Genomic DNA, 8,371 nt, shown 5'->3' with positions numbered 1-8,371 from the left:
TATCTCTGTGTCTCTTGCTCTTACCCGTTCCTCACTGTTCCTCCTCAGAGTGGCTACAGGAAGTTTAAGCAGGAGCCGGCGGGTCCTGCTCGGCGTGACGGCACCCTGGACCACCATGGTTTGTGGCTGTCCGTGAGAGCGTCTGCCCCGAGACGAGTCAGTCTGCTGTCCCGGCACAGGCAGACGTACCAGGTCCCCCTTACGCTCCGTCTCCACGGCTCCCTTCTGTTCCAGTCTGGTACTCTTGCTGTACTGTCGCTGGTAAATCCTGCTTTCTTACGTTTGTTGTTTTATCCTCTGTGTCTGTCCATTCTCTGACAGCTCCAGTGCTTCCTCATGAGGTGTGTGTGCCTCTTTCTTTCTTCTGTAGAGTAAGCGCACGAGAGCAGGAGGGAGGGAGGCTCCGTCTTGCTCTCTCTCTCTCTTTTTCTCTTCTGCTCTTTCTCTGTAAGTAGTGTAGCTTCTGGGTAAATCTGTCTTACTCAATCCAGGTCACTGGAATCTCGCGAGTGTGTGTTATCACACAAGTCCTGCCACTACACACAGGCATCTATTTGTGTGTATGTCTTCATGAAAGAATTCCAGGCCTTTGTGTACTCTTGTATGTCATGCTGTTTTAGTGAACAATAATATTTGTTGTAGTGTGTGTGAGAGAGCAAGGGTGTGTGTGTGTGTGTGTGTGTGTGGGTGTGTGTCGTGTACTGTCCGAGCTTGCTCTCAAACTAAATATCGGACGTTTAGCCATCTGGTGCTCGGATTAGCTATAAATCACATGGCTGCTTTCACCAACCACTCCACACACACACACACACACACACACACACACACACACACACACACACACACACACACACACACACACAAAGAGAACATACCCCCAAGCTGCCAATAACATTACACTAGAGATAAGTGCATTGATGAGAGTGTGTTGATGTAAGGAAGGAGAGAGATGTTAGACGAGCACTACATACCACCCTGCCACCTGTCTTTATTTACATTTACGGTTTATGCAAATGCAAAAGGTACAATTTCATGTTTATTGTCTTTTTATTTAATTACTGCAGATGATCCTTTAACAAAAAAAGAGATAAATGAAAGAAGCGCTTTTTTATTTTCACCCTGCAGCCATTATTACTACGGCTATTCACTTCAGAACTACATTTTGCAGATAGAAATAGAGGAAATAATTATTTTTAAACCCATTTTACTTTACAAAGCTGTTTTATAGAAGCATTGGGAGCTTGTGTGTCACTGCAAATAACATCACGGCTGTGATAATCTTCAGCTCGTTCCTGCAGCTGAATAACATCCATGATGTTAAATTACGATAACTCAATAACACGCTCACTCCTATGTTCTTCTGCGGAATTTAAACGTTTAAACTAAATCATAGACGAAAGAAGCCAGAATATCTGGTAGGACATGTGGCTTTTTATAGAAACCTAATACAGTCTAGTTAGGAAGAGACAAAAGACTAAAGAAAGAAACAAAAGACTCAAGCCGGAGAACAAAAGAGAAGTAAGAAGGAAACAAAAGACTACCTAGGGTGTTTTGTACTTCTGACAGACATTGCAGTGAAATGCAGCCCCTTTTGAATTCATGTCTTGTTAGTCATACGCTGTGTGTGTGTGTGTGTTTGTGTTTGTGTGTGTAAGGAAAATATTCTTATTGGATGTCAGTTCTTGTATGTCATCTAAATAAAATCTCTGAAGCTGCTAATGGGTCAAAAATGACATACAATTTTTAACATGAGAACATATTACAGGAACTGCAGCTCTTTTGTATAGTGCTGGTGGGTCCAGTTAATCTGGGATCACTGGGCACTATGTAGTAATACACCCTGGACAGTGTACCTCAGCCTCGGCCGTCCCCCCCCAGACATACAGTAGCACCACTGGGGATTTGACCACTGGATCCTAGCCGTATAGCACTAGCGCAATTTGCCATGGTGCCACCCAAATTAATTAGTAAAAAATGGTGAGAAATATGATTAAAGAATATTAATATTCGTGTTTTTCTTTTTTCATGTCTTACCAATCATCTGTTTAGCCTAAAGTTAGGATATAATTATGATTAATTGACATTCACATTTACATTTTCGGCATTTAGCAGACGCTCTTATCCAGAGCGACTTACAGAATTGCTTCCATAGTGAACATTACCTTACTGGAGTTTAAGTACAACAGTCCAAGAACACAAATCTGCTGAAACCCTGATAGAACCAAGTTTTTTTTTTGCAGGAAATGAATAAGAGTGTTAGTAAGTAAGTACAAGTCAGTTTAAGTACTCAGTAAATGAGGGTTTTTAATCATCTTTTTTAATGTTCGGACAGACAGAGGAAGTTCGTTCCACCACTTGGGTGCAAGTACAGAGAAGAGCCTTGATGCTTGTCTTCTTCGAGTCCTGGATGGAGGATCAAGTCGACCGAGACTAGTGGCTTGGAGGTTGCGTGATACAGAGCGGCTTTGGTTAGACCGTGAAGGTAATTTGGAGCTGGTCCATTTTTGGCTTTGTAGGAAAGCATCAGTGTTTTAAACTGAATGCGTGCAGCTACAGGAAGCCAGTGAAGAGAACGCAGCAGTGGGGTGATGTGGCAGTGTTTAGGTTGGTTAAAAACCAGACGGGCAGCTGCATTTTGAATGAGCTGCAAGGGTTTAATAGTGGACATGGAAGCACCTGCCAGGAGGGAGTTGCAGTAGTCCAACCGTGAGATTACAAGTGACCAAGAATCTGAGTGGCTTCCATGGAGAGAAACGGCCAAATCTTCCTGATGTTGTAGAGGAGGAACCGGCACGCTCTTGTCATGTTGGCTACATGAGAAGATAAGGTCAGCTGGTTATCCAGGACAACACCAAAGCTTCTTACATTATCAGACGGTCTGATTTGGGAGTCATCATGAGAGATGACTAGGTCCTGGGCTGGAGATTGATCTCCAGGAATAAGTAACATCTCGGTCTTACTGGGATTGAGTTTTAGATGATGAGCTGACATCCATTGTAAGATATCGCGCCGGCATGCTGAGACGCGACATAATGGACATAATTATTAATTTTTGGAAAAATCTGTTGACTTAAAAGCTCAATGCACATTTGAAACATCTCACAACAGTCATAAAACACCTTAGATTAATTACATTAAAAATGCTTTTATTTCTCTTTTATTTTGAGGTATCTTTATTACTTTATACCATTTAATCCTAAACTGTTCCACATTATTTACTGACCAAACGCAAAGCCTGAAGTTTAAGACATACAGTTTTAGATGGAATTATTAATCACACTCAGACATGAAGAGGTTAAAATGTCTTAAAATAAATATAAAGGAACGAGGAAAATAAGCCATGTCATCTCCTTATATCCACTAATTATCATTTATTCAGTGGCTGGCCTACATTAGGGATATTTAGTCATGCTACTTTTACCCTGGCGTGTGGCTGCGGTACTGCAAGTTATTCAGGCTTTTTGGAGATGACTCTCTGCTTGGTGGGCACATTTTTGATTCCCTATTTTAGGTTAAACTGACGTTCAGCTTCTCAGGTGAGGATGTACAGCTTTTGTACCAGCTTCACAAGTTTCAGTCAGGAGGATCCGTCAGGGGTACCTGCAGCACTTTATTTATAAAGAAGCTTTGGGTGGAAATCATGCACTAAGTGTTTAGACTGGTCTGGTTTTAGATTAACCTGGTTCTACTGGTTTTATCTGGCCATGCTGGTCACTTACATTTGTGATTAATGTGGTGCTCTGCTAGAATAGCTGCCATGTTTAAGGAAACTTCCTGAATGGTGGTTTGGTGGAATAATTATGCAATTTGCTTCACTAACAGCATATAAGGATGCATCATCTTATATATCTGAAAGCAAGTAGATAGCTTAATAGCTAGCAATTTTAGCAAAGAGCAAATTAGCCCTGTCATCATGCCACATCACTACACAGTCATAGCTTTGCTATGGAAGCTAGCTACATAAAATGTAAGCCAGTTGATTTGGTTATATAGGGCAAGCAGTAGCCTAGTGGTTATGGTACTGGACTAGTAATCAGAAGGTCGCTGGTTCAAGCCCCACCACTTCCAGGTTGCTGCTGTTGGGCCCTTGAGCAAGGCCCTTAACCCTCAATTGCTCAGATTGTATACTGTAATAGTACTGTAAGTCGCTTTGGATAAAGGCGTCTGCTAAATGCTAAATGTAAATATACTGTATATATACAAATCACAAATATAAACAGAAATAAGAAGCTAGCAATTCACATTCGTCCATTTATTTATTCACTGTCTGTTTTACAATCAGGTTCATGGTGCCCCACAGGTCCCCCATAGGTCCCCCACAGTGATGCTCGTCACTAGTACTAGCAGCTGAAAAGGCTTCCTGCTCCATGACGTCTTTAAGTTTAAGCTTAATGGTAGTAGAGATGCATTCTGTGTTGCATCTCTCACCAGATCTTTAAAGACATCGTTTTACAGACAGAGCTGGCTATGTGGAAACAAGGAAACACCTTCTCGGTCCCTGCAACAGTGAGTTCTAGTGTCTGGTCTGGGTATGAGGGCCAGAAAACAGAGAATGTAGAATGATCCTCTGTGTTAGGGCTCTTTGGGGGAATCCAGCACTGGCCGGTGTAAAGATGTGGCTGACAGTTTTAAATGTGCTGGTGGAGGTGTGACTGTCTGTGGCCCAGCAAATTTTAACCATCTATGACTTCGTTAGTGATCATGAACAACATCTAGGAACTCTGATATTACCTTAAACATGATGAATTGTACCTGTGAGGGCACACACGGTCTAAAAAGCACTGCCTTTATTTAAGTAACACACAAAGACTGGTGTAACATAGGTAGCTTTTTCCGTCTTTCCTAACCACAACATTACTAGAGTGTCTAGAGGCTAAAAAACACAAACACACACATCCACACACACACACACACACACACACACACACACACACACACACACACACACAAGCTATTTCAGTTAATAAACCTGGGCACATAGTACGCAAAGCTCCTGTGTACTGTAGTAAATTAACCTGTCACACATTTGCCGTTTGGTTCAATGAACTTTTGTGTTTTCCAACCAACACAATACCCCCAAGAGTCCCCCGCCACTCACAACACAAAGAAAAGAGGGAGGGAGGGAGGCTGAGCGATGCCTGAAGAAAGAGAGGGGTACTGTAGGCGATAGTGGGCACTAATTGTGTTGGTACAATGGCTCCGAATGAACATTAGTGGAATACTGGAGCCAGGCCTCAGCTCTGAAAGCAGGAGACTTCTCCTATTCACACTGCAACTATTGCCCATGGCTAACTGTGTTAGTGTGTGTGCGTATATGTGTGTGTGTGTGTGTGTAGAAATAATTAAATAAACAACCCAAAGATTTGAGCTAAAATTATGCAATACTGTTCATACTACCCAAAACCATCACAACAAATATTCATTGTGGCCCAAAACCAAATGAACACTCGTTGTGTGATGCCTATTACAAACCCATTTTCCGGTAGAAGTTAAGACACCTCATAAAACACAATAAAAACAAGAATGTATACTTATGATACAATCCTATAGGTTTTGTTAATTTGTTAATTCTCTTAGACAAGAAGTATCTCAAGTTGGGACAGAGGCACGTTAACCATTATGTTACATCACCTGTCTTATTAATTATAATTTTTAATGTTTTGGAAATTGATGACACTGTTGCAGTTGTTTCATTTTTGCTCATTCTTGCTTGATACGAGACTTCAGCTGCTCATCAGTCCGTCATCACTGTTGTCTGATTCTCCTGTTCAAAAAGGATCATACATTTTCAATATGAGACAGATCTGGACTGCTGGCAGGAGAGTCAAGCATACAGACTCTTGTGTGTACAAAGCTACAAATTAACTTCTATGTAATTTTGTCAATAAAATAAAGGTTCAAGGGTTGATACAATCTCAGATGCTTGTTTTATCGTATTTTATAGAACGTCCTGACTTTTCCTGAAACGTATTTTGTACATGTACTACACAGTGCAATAAACAGAGGTGAATTAACAAGATGTAAAGAGAGAATCAACACAACAAACTGATGTACAGCACCAACTAGTCAAATTGTAGTGAACATTTTAATAAAAAAGCCTAGGAAATAGTGTATACAATATTGTAGCTGCTTTAGCTGTAGCAGGTCTGTTTTTTAATACTTGGACAATACCTTGGACAGAGCACCAATCCATAGCAGAGCTTCGGCAACCACCACCACCAACCTCAGACTTTACCAATTATGTCTCTGTAAACGCCTGTTTGGCCGAGAGCACCATTGATACGATATGTGCTCTGTATGTGCACTCCCGTTTCCTGAGTGGACCACGCCACACAAGGTAAATCCATGTAATGGGTGGGGTGCGCCAGTTGGTGTAGTTGAAGATTCAGACATCGAAAAAGTTACTAACATTAAATTCAAATCAATCGTGGAATTAGATCATCATTGGCTTTAAATCGTACGCTTGAGTTGGTAATAAATAGAGTGGGAAAAGTAGGATATATTTGGGGGGGGGGGGGGGGGATATGATGGCAATCGTGACCACAGAAACTGTGATGAATAGGCCCATGATAGATTTTTTTTTTGAGAACAGGGAGTTCCCTTTCTCTAAATACAAATGCTCTGTGAATGGACTTGTGTAATAATAAAAGTGCACGTTTGAGTCAGCAACAAGAAGACTATTCTACTGCTGAGCACTAAACATAACAGAAAAGAGAGAGAGAGAGAGAGACAAAGCCAGAGAGAGAGAGACAAAGCCAGAGAGAGAGAGACAAAGCCAGAGAGAGATACAAAAAGAGAGAGAGAGAGATTTATTTTTTACTACCACATTCACAATCCGAGTGTTTAGAAGCTAAAGAATATTTCTGCTCTACAAGCCTGTAATAAACATGCTGATTGACCCACACAAATGGCACTTTTTATTTTTTATCTAATAACAACACACACACACACACACACTTCCCTTCACGATGCAAAGTAACCATGGATTTAAATAGGTGTGCTCACAACAGATAGTGTGTTGAATGGAGCCTGGATGCTGTAATACTGCCAAGGGTAAATGCCCGGCACACAAAGACGTAGTGCAGTGTTTTGCTGGTTGTGTGTGTGAGTGTGTGTGTGTGAAAGGATAAGAAAAAAGAATCAGTTGTCCACCCTGATGCTTCCATAGTGACAAGTATCAAAACTGCTGTAGACGCCCTGCCAACCAGTGTGCTGCTACTTCACATGAACACACTGGAGTAGAAATGTAAGAGGCTGTTCAATTAAGTCATTAAAAACAGCAGATTCATTCATTTCTTCACTGAACTAATGTCAGCTTGAGTATATTTCATTTAATTTTTTTTTACAGATGTTATACTGGCCCGGACTGTAGTGGGTCTGATTACCCCAGAATCACTGGGCATAATGCAGCAACACACTTTGAAAAGGACTTCAATTAATTGCATCCCCCGCAAGACACAGTCAATCATGTCTTACGGTAGACGCCCGATCTCTGGGCTGTAAGGCGACAGCACCACCCTAGCAGGAATTAGCGGAACCTAATTTAATAGCAGCGTCTGTTGCTTTACCTCTTTAGCCCTAATATATAATTACAAGCTCACAAGACACACCTAACAACAACATGCTCTTCACCTCACAGATGCACCAACCTATAATCAATCTAAAGGCCACTGCATCTAACTGCTCTTCTTTTGACAGAGAAATAGAAGGGTTTCAGCAGTGATGCATCCTATTTCCCAAAATATCATTAAACCCACTGGGACAGAGGACTGACGGGAAAGCAAAGCAAAGCAAATTCTCTCATCATCAGCTGGGCCATGTAGATGAGGCAAAGCTTTCTAAGACAAGAACAAGAATAGATTTTTCTCTTACTTTTATTGATAAAGCTACTAAAAACAATACTTTGGCTAAAATTAACATATTTTCTTCTTATCACAACATGTTAAAACTCCAGATTCTGTGAAAAGCCAAATTATATTAACTTTATATTAATGTGGTTTTTGGGACAGTGGTAGCCTGGTGGGTAGAGCTTTGGGCTTGGGAATCTCTGACTTGCTGCCACTGTTGGGCCCTTGAGCAAGGCCCTTAACCCTCTCTGCTTCAGGGGCGCTGTACAATGGCTGACCCTGCACTCCAAACAAGCTGGGATACGCGAAGAAAGAATTTCATTGTACTGTACATCTGTATATGTATATATGATAATAAAGGCGTTCTATCTATCTATCTGTCCGTCCGTCCGTCCGTCCATCCGTCCGTCCGTCCGTCCATCCACTTTTTACTTTATAGTAAAAGTTTTTTTTTTACTTTGTAGTTTACTTTATAATTTTTTTTACTTTATATTCCACTCACTTGCTAATACCTAGTGAAAAAT

This window comes from Trichomycterus rosablanca, chromosome 11 (assembly GCF_030014385.1).
Source record: "Trichomycterus rosablanca isolate fTriRos1 chromosome 11, fTriRos1.hap1, whole genome shotgun sequence".
NCBI classification, from domain to species: Eukaryota; Metazoa; Chordata; class Actinopteri; order Siluriformes; family Trichomycteridae; genus Trichomycterus; species Trichomycterus rosablanca.
Note: the sequence above shows the minus strand (reverse complement) of the source record.